We start from the raw sequence: 15035 nt of genomic DNA, 5'->3' as shown, positions 1-15035 counted from the left end.
TACGTAAGTGTCCTGCTTAACCCGAGGACGAGGGTAGATAGTCTAGTAGCCGTGTAAGTACGAGTAATTGTTCAATCCCACCATTCAACCCATTCCCAATCCCCGGGAATCCCATGCCTTGGTAAGAGTGTGAACTCACCTTGGTTTGCTCGGTTTGATATTGTGCCTCTAGTGTTAATTAATGGTTAGGTCCGTACACACGACCTAAGGTACATTTGTCACACCCCGAATTTCCACGTATCACCGGTGGGCCCGGTGGGGAGTATCGTGACGTAATTGATGTCATCATAGTCAAACAACACAATATATAAATGCACAGCGGAAGCAAAAGATAAATATATTACATTCCGAATATAAAGTAATGTCAAAGTATTACAACGGAAGTAAAGGATCCACAGGCGGATCAAATAAACGAAAACTGTTCAACAGACTTTAGGCATCTAGAACTTGCAAGATTCCTTATTAACGCCCTGAGCTTCCAGCCAATTACGTTCAGTACCTGTCACTTAACCCTTTTTGGAAAATACGTTAGTTTACACTGGTAAATACAATTAACCGACTCACTTGAAAAGGTTTAATAAAAATTGATTTGAATGCACAAGGCACAACATATCTTTTATAACTTGGGACAATTATCTTTATAATCTTGTATACAGATTTACATGTTCGTTGTACGTTCAGGGCCCGATGTAGAAATCGAGTCAAGATTAACAGACACGCCACAAGTATAGGCCCACAAGAGAGTGAGATACCGTTTCCCTTATGCACTGTCAGGGGTATGCCTACACCTCGTGCATAAGACATGGCCATTTTATAATACAATGATGTCAGGGATATCCGGGACATGATCATTAACCCCTAAAGGCTTTTATTTCAAACAATACAGATTAAAGCGGGTTACCTCAATAATTTAATCACAATCCGACTAAACATTCAATACCCGACCAAGCGGTATTATTATAATACCGTATCCCAAGCCCGTATAGGGAAAATAAGTTAAAAGTATTTACCTGAGCTAGCAAAAGCAATTTATACTCAGCCGTATATTCTAATCAGCAAGCGCAAGTACTTCTAATGGGGCTCTCAATCTGGAACGAAGGTTTTATTAACCTATTAGATTCCTAACGGGTCTTTAATTTAGCCTGAGCTTAGACCGGTCAGTTTCAAAGGATAAATACGGTTTAATCGCGTGAAAGGAGAAAACCGGGAATGGAATGTTGTTTGGACCCAACAAGTTTGAAGACTTGTTTTATATGGGTATAATAACCACACTCTGGAATTTGAAGTAAAAATGATAAGGTTTGACCCGTTTCGGCAAATTCATGCAAACTAGTTACATAAACCGAACCGAACGCGCAGGAGGCGTATCGGGTAACCGTAAGAGTCCTACACAGGTTTCCTAAGTCAATATGCTCTAAAGAGGTTGTGGTATCAGTAGGATACCTTCCATAATTCCCGTAACGAGTTTAAATCCAATATACGCCCCGTAGGGGTATTTCGGTCATTTTAAAGATTATAAAAGAGGTTTCTGAGTTCTACAGGAAATCTGAGTTTTCCGAACAGTTTATAAAGTCCAAAAAACTCTATTTATTATTAAAATCAGTAGCAGCTGGAATCGGGTCAAAATACCATGTAGAACTCAAGTTATGTCCGAAAAGGGTATATTCGGTATTTACCGAATCTATGCCATAACCGCAGGTTATGAGCTGGTTAAAAATAATTAAAAATCTTTAAAAATCCCAAAATATTATTTTACATCAGTGTGTAAAAGGTTTGGTGTCTAAATTTGGGTTTAGATAGGCTTTACGCTAAATGCGCCGTTTAATTACTAAAGTTTCCGTAATTGCGCTATTTAGCATAACTCCTATTCTAGACCCCGGATTGGCGTGAAATTTAAGGGACATGCTTAGAAATCAGTAACTAAGGTTATTGTCCTGTCACATGTCCAAAAATCTCGTTTTAAAGTAAAAAGGGCGTTATGGTCAACTTTTAAGTATTTAACGGAAATGTGCAAAAGACTCGGACAAACAATGAATCGGTCACAGAGGGTTGCACCATCATGTAACCTGGTCCTAAGAGAGTCCTAAGGCATATCTAAATCATACCATAACGGGTCAGAACTGAAGTCAAAGCAAAAGTCAAAGTTTTGCGACTTTCGGTTCCGAACCGGGTCGAAACAGTAAATAGTCGGATCAATCAAGCTTAGACTAGTTAATATACTTATTATCACGTTATATGAGTGTTAAAACAGGTTACACGCCATCTACATTACTGATTATGCATAAAATCGCAAATTAGCATCCTGTTGACTTTTTCTAAACAAGTTTGACTCGACATTTGGACTAGTTAGAGTGGGAATCAGAGGGTGCCCTTTTAGGGGTTTAAAGCCCACATGATTACCAACTTATAACCACCTTCGATTCAATCAATCACTGGACCAATAGTGATTAATCATTAAGTCAACCGTTACTTACGACGGTTTGACTTCTAAGCTAAAACTAAGCGAAAACTCAAAAAGGAAAGGTCAAGCATACTTACAAAGGTCCTATGCACGACTAGGGAAGCTTAGAAGGAGGTCTTGAGCTCCAGAAATGATCAGATGGTGAAGGAATGAATGAATGATGAAAGTTGCAACCAAAGGCCTTTATATAGTGATTTAATCACCATGGATTGTTGACACACAACACTACCAATGGTTCTTGATCATCAACACATGTCCCTAAGGTTCTAGGAGTCACTTAGGCAGCTCTTGGAAGGGTTAAGGGGCGCATATGACGTTTACATGGGCTGAACAGGCAATAAAAACAAGTTTCTGCATCTGGGCAAGCCAGGCGGCCCGCGTAAGACCTCTCACCAGGCTTACGCGCCCCGCGTGGGTCTTCTGATCTGATTTCCAAATCTTTCATTAATTGCAGGCTGGCTCTTGGTTCTTCGAAAGGTCAACTTAACTTATCTCTTGCACTTTAACCCCTTCCAAATTACCTATAAGGGCCCCTAGACTTTTACCTATCATGCTAAGTCCTTGTTTACCTTGTTATTACCCGAAAAGTCTTGACTTTCAACGTTAACGCTTTTAACCCCTCATGCACGAAATCGATCATAACTTTCTCATTTTACAAGGGAACTTTATGAAATTTTAATCACTTATTCTAGTGAGCATAATTTACCTTTACAAAGCTTCGGGTTTGCCAAAAGGTCATTCAGAGGTATAACTTAAACATGTTGACACATTTAACCCCTGTAGTTTGTAATTTCTCACTTTCTTTCACAATGAGCTTCGTATGATCCATGAATCATTCATTTAAGGGTATAAACATCATGTAGGGATATTGTAGGGCATATTTATCCATTATTGACATTTTGAACCCTTGAATTCACATACTTTCTATGTTTGTCAACTTTAGTCCCTCTATAATATTCATTGACTCGTTCAAGCTTATGACACGTGTCAATACATTATGGGACGCAAATTTTCGAGGTGTTACATCCTCACCCCCTTAAAAGAAATCTCGACCTCGAGATTTGTTAATGTAAAGGAAGTATTTGCTGTCTTATATTGGGCTTAATCTTCCCCAGTACCTTTAAGCCTCTAAGGTACTCCAATTGACCTTTATAATAGGTACATGTATCTTTTTAGGGCTTCTAATCCTGTCGATCCTCAATCGACACAGGATGCTTATCACATCATAATTCTGCATATCATTGTGTGATAGTGTTTCCTGACTTATTGGTGAAATATATCCTTCAGTCACTAGTGTGCAGTACATTGCGAGTTCCGTCAAGCTTCTTAAATAGGTTTTAGCTTATAAGCTACTTGACCTTGATACATTCGATTTCCTTCGAATGATTCTATATATTTTCAGGGCTCAACTAGCTTGAAAATTTAACAATTTCGCACACCCTTCCTGGGTGATATCTCTTGTTGAACCTTATTCCTTATCAAGAATCTAGGAGGTTCGCCATTTTCCGTAATCCTTGATTTTCTGCCGAATATTGGCTTCTCACAGATGATTAGGGATTTGTATGATCTTATTTGTTGTTTCCAATGCAACTTTCAGATCCCGAATATTGGGCTTACCAATCTATTATCCCAACAATAGATGTTTAACATTCTACCTATACAAGGTCTCCAAAGGAGCAGCCTTGATGCTTATATATTAATCATTATAGAAAGCTTATCTTAAGGTAAGATGGTTATTCCAACCACTGCTTGATTAAATTCAGGGAATAGCTAATCCTTGTCATTAGTCGAATAAATCGACGATCCTGGGCAGTTGATGGAATTTCCTGATCGATGCCTATTTAGGGTTGCGGTAATAATGCATAAGCAGAATGAACCGTCTTACTTAATTAATTGTACCGAACTCTCGGAATATTGAGTTAGGCTATATGTATCCTCTATTTCAAAACTTACTTAATCAGGCTTTTCGACCCTTTCCAATAATGGTACTAGCTTTCTTGGAGATTTCATAATAATAATAATGCAGCCCTAAATGGGATATAAATCTTAACTCTACTCGCCTCTCGGGAGGTAAACAAGGTAGTCTAAAGAGAAGATAATCGAGATACAAGGAGATTACAGAGATTTTCCGAATCTCAGGCTCCAGTTCATCCATCCTTGCTTGTGTCAAATGAGTGACTCATGTACGAGTCCACAGATTTAATCAAAGACACTTACTTGGAAAAAGAAAAAAAAAATTTCCATTTTCTAGATATCCTCTCTGAATACTACTGGTTGACTTTGGTACCATATGCTTATTTGAATATCCTTGTGGTTCCATGCATTAAACCCCCATACTGATCAGGCATGGAAGCAATCTATGGAACATATTAGGATACACAAATCCTCATATGGCGCTTTCGTCATACCATTTGGTATTCGGAATCGATGGAGATCAAACGGTTATGAATTTTATAGGATGTTGTACTTTATTTGGAGAGGGAGTACATTAGGACTTTATGATTTGAAGATTTCTGACAGGAGTAGAAGGAATAGTTCCTGTGAATTTTCTACCCGTAGGTTTTACCTTACGCTTAATATATAGGGTTTTTATGAAACATTTTTAAAAGCTTGCTATACCTATCGTTTATGAAGGATTTATTGGTATCCGAACCAAAATAAAACTCTTAGCATTTAAATTTCTGATAAGAAGTTAGGGAATGTACATGAGGCCATTATTTATGAACTAGCTCAGGTATTTAGGCGCTTTCATTTTTAGGCTTTCCTTCTTTAGCCGCATTTCCTTTGTCATATTTAGGGCACGTTGTCTTGATGTGGCCTTTCTCATTACAGCCGAAGCAGACTGCATTCTCCATGTCCTTACAGTCCAACATTTTATGTTCCCCTGATTTACAGATCCCACAAGCCCTTGGTTGTGGTTGGGATTTTGGTTCGAACCTGCACTTTCCATAATGGCACTTCTTGCAGGTCTTGCATACTGGTTTCTGGTTAGGCTTTTGTTTGTTCTTCTTCATAGAGCTCTGGGAGTTATTTTCCTTCCTTTTTCTTTTTAGCTCATCTCTTGCATTTGAGGCACGAACAAGATCCTCCTTATGAGTAAGGAAATGTGGTCCTAGAAAAAATTTGGAGCGAGTAGCATGGGGCTCCTTGAACTTTTTCATAGCCTTTTTCACAGCCTTCCCAACAGCTGCGTCTATCATAGTTTGAAGAACACCTTCGGAAATTCTAAGGCTCACAATCGCAGCATCATTGGCATGTGTCGCATAATTCATAACACGATCAACGGCTATCTTATCTGAGTTTGCCATACTCGATATTGGTTCCTAACACCAATAAAACAATTTCTTAGCTGCAATCCAACAACTGCTATTCTTCATCCTGATGGCCTTAATATATATTAACCATGGTATCTATAGACCATACGGGCCAATAAAGTACTAACATTCTTAATGAATGTTATTTAATATATATATTCATTATGTTTAGCCTAGGTCATGAAAGACCATCAATGGCATTTAAGGTTTGGACCTAATCTATCATCTTTTTGACAGGGGATCACAATGTCACATCTGTCTTTATTATATTGATGAATTTTGGTTAGCATGAAAGCTTGTCATCAGGGTATCAGAAAAGAGTAATTCCTAGTAGATACAAATATCAATCTAAGATTTGTTGGAGCGTTTTCTTAAGTATCATCGGCAATTTCCATCTCACATTAAATGACCGGAGTCCTAAACAAGCGGAGACAACAGTTCTCAACAGTTATTATTCACTATAGAATTATATGAGCCAGTAGCAACTAATTTCTGCATAACTGCTTGATAAGGAAAGGTACCTGCTATATATTTATCATACTGCACCATCTCCTGGGCGTTCATCCTGAAGACTCATGCGTTTGTTCTCTTGGCTTCTTCGGGCTTCTTCTGATTTCTAGGGCAGTTAGTCTTGATATGCCCCTTTTCGTTGCAACCGTAGCAGGTTGCATCCGTCAACTTCTTGCATTCCAACGTCTTATGTTCTTTAGACTTGCAAATCCCACAAGGCAGAGGCTGAAATTCAAATCTGCATTTCCCCAGGTGGTATTTCCTACAAGTTTCGCACCTGGTCTTCTCACCCGACTGTTGGTTGTCTCCCTTAAACTCGGAACTCTTCTTATCCTCAGAGTTCCTCTCTGTCTTCTTATCGGAGCGATGAGAATCCTCATCCTCCCTTTTTCGCTTTCCATCTTCAGAGGCTTTGGCAACCTTGTTTCTGACTACATCGAGTGTAAGAGACAGCGACAGGTCTGCCGCTGACCTGAACGTAGCAGGTCTTGATGCTTTCACACTTGCCTTTATTTATGGGGCTAGACCCCCAATAAGGCGAGCTATACGCTTTGGTTCCGGCGTGATTAAGTAAGGAACCAATCGAGACATAGTATTGAAACTTGTAAGGTACGCTTGACAATCTAAGTTCACCATGACTAAGGTCAAGAATTCAGTCTCAATTTTCTCGACTTCGTGTTGAGGACAGTAATTCTCTTTGATAAGAGCAACGAACTGATCCCAAGTCATGTTGTACAAAGGGGTCTTCCCCGTAGCTTGGATCAGTGACCTCCACCAAGCTAGGGCTTCTCCTTTGAAAGATTGTGAAACAAACTTCACAATGTCTTGGTCTGCACATCCACTAATATCTACAATGGTGTCCATCTCATCGAGCCACGTCATGCAATCGATGGCTCCTTTTTCTCCTGTAAAGTCTCTGGGCTTGCAGGAGACAAAATATTCATATGAGCAGGTCTTAACTGGTGCCTCTTGATAAAGCACCACCTGTCTAGACGGGACACTCTTTTGATTTGACGAGTTACGATTATCGTCTTCTTTCGGCTCGTGTGATTTAGAAAGGGGCTTACTACGAGCCACAGATAGAGTCTTAGAGTTTGTATCACTTGATTCATCATACTGTCTGTCGAGAGCTTGTGTAACGGCATTATCTATTAATGCCCGCAGTTCCGCACCAGTTATATTAACTCTGGGAGCATCATTATCCTCCCTCGGATGGCTGTTGACCTCATCCGATCCAGCCATGTAGCTTGATTGCTTCATACATAATGACAATCATTTACTCAGAGGTTATTTTGGAATCATCATTTTTGACGATTCATCAACCATGGTAATATGAACCATATTGGTTAATTTGTTAGTTATATTTTTATTGTAATTTATTCTAGTTATAAAACATTAAGGATATTAAAGTGGCGCAAAAAGGCCTAGTCACAAGGACTGTTTTAATTTATAAGCCATGATTTCAGAGAATCTAGGCATTAAGGTTTGAACATATTTCATTACCTTTTGTTGACAGAGAGTCAAAGACATCAACTGTAACTTGTCCCTTAGGACGATATGTATGGCCCGTAGGCATTTCATCACTTATGGATGTTTATAATATGACCATCTTTATTTGATGATATCAGTCAGGATCGTATTGGTCATACAAACTATTATGCTTGGACGTAGTCTAACATCTTTAGACGGGGGTCGAAGACCACCACGGTCGTTGTCTTATCGGACAACAAGTTTGGCCCGTAGGCACTTCATCACTAATGGATGTTTATAATATGATCATCTTCATTTGATGATTTAAGCCATGATTCTAAATTACTAGGCTAGATAAGGGTTTGGAATTTCCCAATGTAAAGATGACAAGTGTAATTTCATCATATTACTGTTGTCAGGAGTGTTAACATGTTTTCGGATGTTAACAGGAATCTGAATCTCTTTTAAACAGGTTTTTCCATCATAGCTAGGTCTTTAATGACATTCAAGCTAGGTTTACCTCTTTAAGATTTTTTTTTTCAATATATATTCTGGTAGATCAATTATGAAAAGGGATAATAATTTGATTTATTTGATATATTATATTCATACGAAATGATAAAAGGAGTACATAATTGCCCTAACGGGACTTGAAAGGAATGATGTTGTCCATGAAGGGACTAAAAGATAAACATGTCTTCACAAGGATTTATTAAAGATACGATCTTCGGCAAAAAGGAGTTTTCACCTTATCTTTGAATGTTTTCTCCCTGGATGCACGTTTTATCCTAGTCGTGGTACGAAGTTCGGCATTTCAAGGCTCCAGATGAGGAGAAATCCTAATACAACTTCTTCGCTTGACGACGTATCCAATATATAAAAAAAATAATTGGAAGCAATAAATTACAGATTAGAATTGAGATTATTCCTATGTTAAGTCTAGACTCAGAAGTTTTTAAGGAATGTGCTACTATGCCATTGAGATTAAACACAAAAGGCTAGTGTTTAATTCACTCAATGTTGGCTCTGATACCAACCTGTCACACCCCGAATTTCCACGTATCACCGGTGGGCCCGGTGGGGAGTATCGTGACGTAATTGATGTCATCATAGTCAAACAACACAATATATAAATGCACAGCGGAAGCAAAAGATAAATATATTACATTCCGAATATAAAGTAATGTCAAAGTATTACAACGGAAGTAAAGGATCCACAGGCGGATCAAATAAAAGAAAACTGTTCAACAGACTTTAGGCATCTAGAACTTGCAAGATTCCTTATTAACGCCCTGAGCTTCTTACGTTCAGTACCTGTCACTTAACCCTTTTTGGAAAATACGTCAGTTTACACTGGTAAATACAATTAACCGACTCATTTGAAAAGGTTTAATAAAAATTGATTTGAATGCACAAGGCACAACATATCTTTTATAACTTGGGACAATTATCTTTATAATCTTGTATACAGATTTACATGTTCGTTGTACGTTCAGGGCCCGATGTAGAAATCGAGTCAAGATTAACAGACACGCCACAAGTATAGGCCCACAAAAGAGTGAGATACCGTTTCCCTTATGCACTGTCAGGGGTATGCCTACACCTCGTGCATAAGACATGGCCATTTTATAATACAATGATGTCAGGGATATCCGGGACATGATCATTAACCCCTAAAGGCTTTTATTTCAAACAATACAGATTAAAGCGGGTTACCTCAATAATTTAATCACAATCCGACTAAACATTCAATACCCGACCAAGCGGTATTATTATAATACCGTATCCCAAGCCCGTATAGGGAAAATAAGTTAAAAGTATTTACCTGAGCTAGCAAAAGCAATTTATACTCAGCCGTATATTCTAATCAGCAAGCGCAAGTACTTCTACTGGGGCTCTCAATATGGAACGAAGGTTTTATTAACCTATTAGATTCCTAACGGTCTTTAATTTAGCCTGAGCTTAGACCGGTCAGTTTCAAAGGATACATACGGTTTAATCGCGTGAAAGGCGAAAACCGGGAATGGAATGTGGTTTGGACCCAACAAGTTTGAAGACTTGTTTTATATGGGTATAATAACCACACTCTGGATTTTGAAGTAAAAATGATAAGGTTTGACCCGTTTCGGCAAATTCATGCAAACTAGTTACATAAACCGAACCGAACGCGCAGGAGGCGTATCGGGTAACCGTAAGAGTCCTACACAGGTTTCCTAAGTCAATATGCTCTAAAGAGGTTGTGGTATCAGTAGGATACCTTCCATAATGCCCGTAACGAGTTTAAATCCAATATACGCCCCGTAGGGGTATTTCGGTCATTTTAAAGATTATAAAAGAGGTTTCTGAGTTCTACAGGAAATCTGAGTTTTCCGAACAGTTTATAAAGCCCAAAGTACTCTATTTATTATTTAAAATCAGTAGCAACTGGAATCGGGTCAAAATACCATGTAGAACTCAAGTTATGTCCGAAAAGGGTATATTCGGTATTTACCGAATCGATGCCATAACCGCAGGTTATGAGCTGGTTAAAAATAATTAAAAATTTTTAAAAATCCCAAAATATTATTTTACATCATTGTGTAAAAGGTTTGGTGTCGAAATTTGGGTTTAGATAGGCTTTACGCTAAATGCGCCGTTTAATTACTAAAGTTTCCGTAATTGCGCTATTTAGCATAACTCCTATTCTAGACCCCGGATTGACGTGAAATTTTAGGGACATGCTTAGAAATCAGTAACTAAGGTTATTGTCCTGTCACATGTCCAAAATTCTCGTTTTAAAGTAAAACGGGCGTTATGGTCAACTTTTAAGCATTTAACGGAAATGTGCAAAAGACTCGGACAAACAATGAATCGGTCACAGAGGGTTGCACCATCATGTAACCTAGTCCTAAGAGAGTCCTAAGGCATATCTAAATCATACCATAACGGGTCAGAACTGAAGTCAAAGCAAAAGTCAAAGTTTTGCGACTTTCGGTTCTGAACCGGGTCGAAACAGTAAATGGTCGGATCAATCAAGCTTAGACTAGTTAATATACTTATTATCATGTTATATGAGTGTTAAAACAGGTTACACGCCATCTACATTACTGATTATGCATAAAATCGCAAAGTATTCTGTTGACTTTTTCTAAGCAAGTTTGACTCGACATTTGGACTAGTTAGAGTGGGAATCAGAGGGTGCCCTTTTAGGGGTTTAAAGCCCACATGATTACCAACTTATAACCACCTTCGATTCGATCAATCACTGGACCAATAGTGATTAATCATTAAGTCAACCGTTACTTACGACGGTTTGACTTCTAAGCTAAAACTAAGCGAAAACTCAAAAAGAAAAGGTCAAGCATACTTACAAAGGTCCTATGCACGACTAGGGAAGCTTAGAAGGAGGTCTTGAGCTCCAGAAATGATCAGATGGTGAAGGAATGAATGAATGATCAAAGTTGCAACCAAAGGCCTTTATATAGTGATTTAATCACCATGGATTGTTGACACACAACACTACCAATGGTTCTTGATCATCAACACATGTCCCTAAGGTTCTAGGAGTCACTTAGGCAGCTCTTGGAAGGGTTAAGGGGCGCATATGACGTTTACATGGGCTGAACAGGCAATAAAAACAAGTTTCTGCATCTGGGCAAGCCAGGCGGCCCGCGTAAGACCTCTCACCAGGCCTACGCGCCCCGCGTGGGTCTTCTGATCTGATTTCCAAATCTTTCATTAATTGCAGGCTGGCTCTTGGTTCTTCGAAAGGTCAACTTAACTTATCTCTTGCACTTTAACCCCTTCCAAATTACCTATAAGGGCCCCTAGACTTTTACCTATCATGCTAAGTCCTTGTTTACCTTGTTATTACCCGAAAAGTCTTGACTTTCAACGTTGACGCTTTTAACCCCTCATGCACGAAATCGATCATAACTTTCTCATTTTACAACGGAACTTTATGAAATTTTAATCACTTATTCTAGTAACCATAATTTACCTTTACAAAGCTTCGGGTTTGCCAAAAGGTCACTCAGAGGTATAACTTAAACATGTTGACACATTTAACCCCTGTAGTTTGTAATTTCTCACAATCTTTCACAATGAGCTTTGTATGATCCATGAATCATTCGTTTAAGGGTATAAACATCATGTAGGGATATTGTAGGGCATATTTATCCATTATTGACATTTTGAACCCTTAACTTCACATACTTTCTATGTTTGTCAACTTTAGTCCCTCGATAGTATTCATTGACTCGTTCAAGCTTATGACACGTGTCAATACATTATGGGACGTAAATTTTCGAGGTGTTACAACATTGCACATAAACTCAATGTAAGTGTTTACGTTCAATTAAGGTTTACAAATCCTTGGTGTCCAAACAACTGTGTTCCGTGTGATAATTGTTCACAGATTAACATGACATAGATTGCACACACATACAGTAACATACGGTAACATGCAGTGGCATACAGAAACATACAGTAACACTTATGAACCTAACAACAAACTCGGACCCCGTTAATGTTTGAAAACTCAGACCACGTGTATTGTTTATAAAACCCGGATCTTACATGCATTAATAAAACTTGGATCATACATGCAGCATGAAACTCGGACCATACAAGCACCAAAAAGTCGGACCATATGTCTCTTATAAAGCTCGGATCAAGCACCCCCTTATAAAAGTCGGACCAAACACCCCTCTTATAAAAGTCGGACCAAACACCCCTCTTATAAAAGTCGGACCATGTTTAAGCATTCAAAAACTCGGACCATGCTTCAATCCCCAAAACTCGGACACATTACTTCTTATAACACCCGTCCCAGCATTAATATACTCGGCCCAATTAAAGAAAACCCGGACTCCTCGTTATTTATGAAATTCGGACATCATGTTCAACATAGCTCGAACTATATACTTTCATTAAACTCGGACTCTTATATCTTTGTATAACTCGGAAGTTATCACACAAAACCCGGACGCCATTATTTGTCAATAAAATCGGACAAGATAAACTCCGGACTACAAACACACATTAACAAAAACCAAAATCGTAGTTTCCAATATAACAGTTACAATACGATCAGAACCCTAATCTCAATCATCAACACTGCTATTAATCAAAACAACTGTTTAACAATTTTAGCATGTCAATTGCATCCTAGTATCAGGTATCGATTAGCATTCATTCACAAACAATCACATACTCATTCAAGCATAATCAAGTAAACACTGGGCCATTGTTTGGATTGTTAGGGTTTGTATGGAATCAAATGAACAAGAGTATCAATCAACGTATAATCGTAAAAATTACCTTAGACTGATTCTAGATGGATTGGAAGATCAAGATTGATGCAAGAGAACTTGTGTAGCCAAGAATGATGAGAGAAATGGTTGTAGGAGGTGACTAGAGAGAATGATTTGAACTGCCATATGTTTGGAATTGGTGAATATGATTAGGGTTGAGAGGTTTTGTTTTATTTTCATTATTACCACTAAACACCCCTAAGTATCATCCTTTACACAAAACACACACACCACATATAATTTACAGTCAAGGCACAAAGTTCTCATGTAGGTCAAATAATGCACAAAGTAACACATAATTCCAACAATGCTAAATGATTGCATGACAAAATTAACTACGCTAGGTTAACGCATTAACCTGAAGTTACGGGCTGTCACATCAATATCCAGAGATTACTTCATAAAAATCAGATTACACTAGACAACAACCAAATTCCTAGTGTTTATCAAGTTCCCAAAAAAACCCACTAATCACCTTCATTGGGATTCATGGAATTCACAAGAACTAAACATGATTTCATCACATAATTGTTTAGGGTTCACTCCTAGACACAGTATTGTTCATATTCTATCAATATAACATTCATGCAACAACAATTTTCGAACTCTCTAAGTTCATTCAGAAATTCAACTAGAGATTTCCTATAAAATTCACATACCTTATGACCCTTTTTCAGTGGAGATCACTATTTCGTACTGGATTTTGATTTGGAACCGATTTTGACCTTCAATTTGTGAGATTTAACATGAACTAGGGTCTGTGAGGGTTCTCCTGGTCGCCCTGTGCTTCAATCGATCCAGACACACACTCTTGTGTGTGTTTGGGTTTTTAATTTTTGTTTAAATATTTCAAGTTTCAATTTTAACAACTTTGGCCCCTCTAAAATTGTTTAGTTCATGTTTTAGGTGTTTTAACCCACTTATAAGTCACCACAAGACTTTTACCTAACTAGGTTATTTTTATTCCTAGTTAGTTTTTTTTGTTTAATTACTAACATAATATTATAATAAAAGATTTATGTTCTCGGGGTGTTACAGTAACTCAACCTGGCCGAAATCAATATGAAACAAATCATGAACAAGCACCTCATAGTAAGCTCGCACCTACTCCGACGTCTTACCAGAAACGGTGTCGTCGATTAACTGCCACGGGCCGATGACTTCATCCGGGTACATCACCAACACTTCTTCAAACAACTTGTCTCGATTATTTGATTTGAAGGTGTGAATTAATTGCCACTGGCCGATTAACTGCCACTAGCCGATTAACTGCCGCCGCCGTTTCTGTAGTTGACCAGTCGGATTCTAGATGATTTGATTTGAAGGTGTGGATTGATTAGGGTTTGGGGATTTGAGGGTTTGTAGAAAATTATGATTAAAGCTTCTTGTCGTTGTTGCTTGATGATAATAAATGAATTGCTTAATGGGTTGGTGAATCAGTGTGGGTATTTATGGCGGTGGTGGCAGGTGATAAGGGTGGTGGTTGGTGGAGGCGATGATGGTGATAGCGTTAGAGAGATGGGAGAAATGGAATGGGGCTTGGGTTTTATAAAGAAAAATTGTTTTTACACGTCACCATGCCACCTAAGCAAAAATGACCACATCAGCATAAAAAACTAACCTAGTTAGTGCCTGGTTAACGACGGGGTGACACAACAATCCAAGTGTTAAGTTGGGAATAATGGGAGCCAAAGTCAAAGTTGAGAGTGCCAACGGCCAAAAGCGAATAGTTGGGGGTGATCAGATCCAATAACCCTTTTAAAAAAGTGTTTTGATGAGCTTATGAGGTGGGAAAAGTCAATAAGTCAATAAGTTGTTTTAAAAGAGATATGATAAATAGACCCAAAATAAGAATTAATATGTGGGAAAAGGTAATATTTCATGAAAAGTTTTATAGAGTTTCAAAAAGCCAAGGTTTCTTAGTTTTTCAAAGTAGTTTTTCCACCTTATATAAAACTTGTTTCAAAAAGTTATTTTCACTTATCC

This window comes from Helianthus annuus, chromosome 12 (assembly GCF_002127325.2).
Source record: "Helianthus annuus cultivar XRQ/B chromosome 12, HanXRQr2.0-SUNRISE, whole genome shotgun sequence".
Lineage (NCBI taxonomy): Eukaryota > Viridiplantae > Streptophyta > Magnoliopsida > Asterales > Asteraceae > Helianthus > Helianthus annuus.
The sequence above is the reverse complement of the archived record's forward strand: the minus strand, read 5'-3'. Positions refer to the sequence as shown.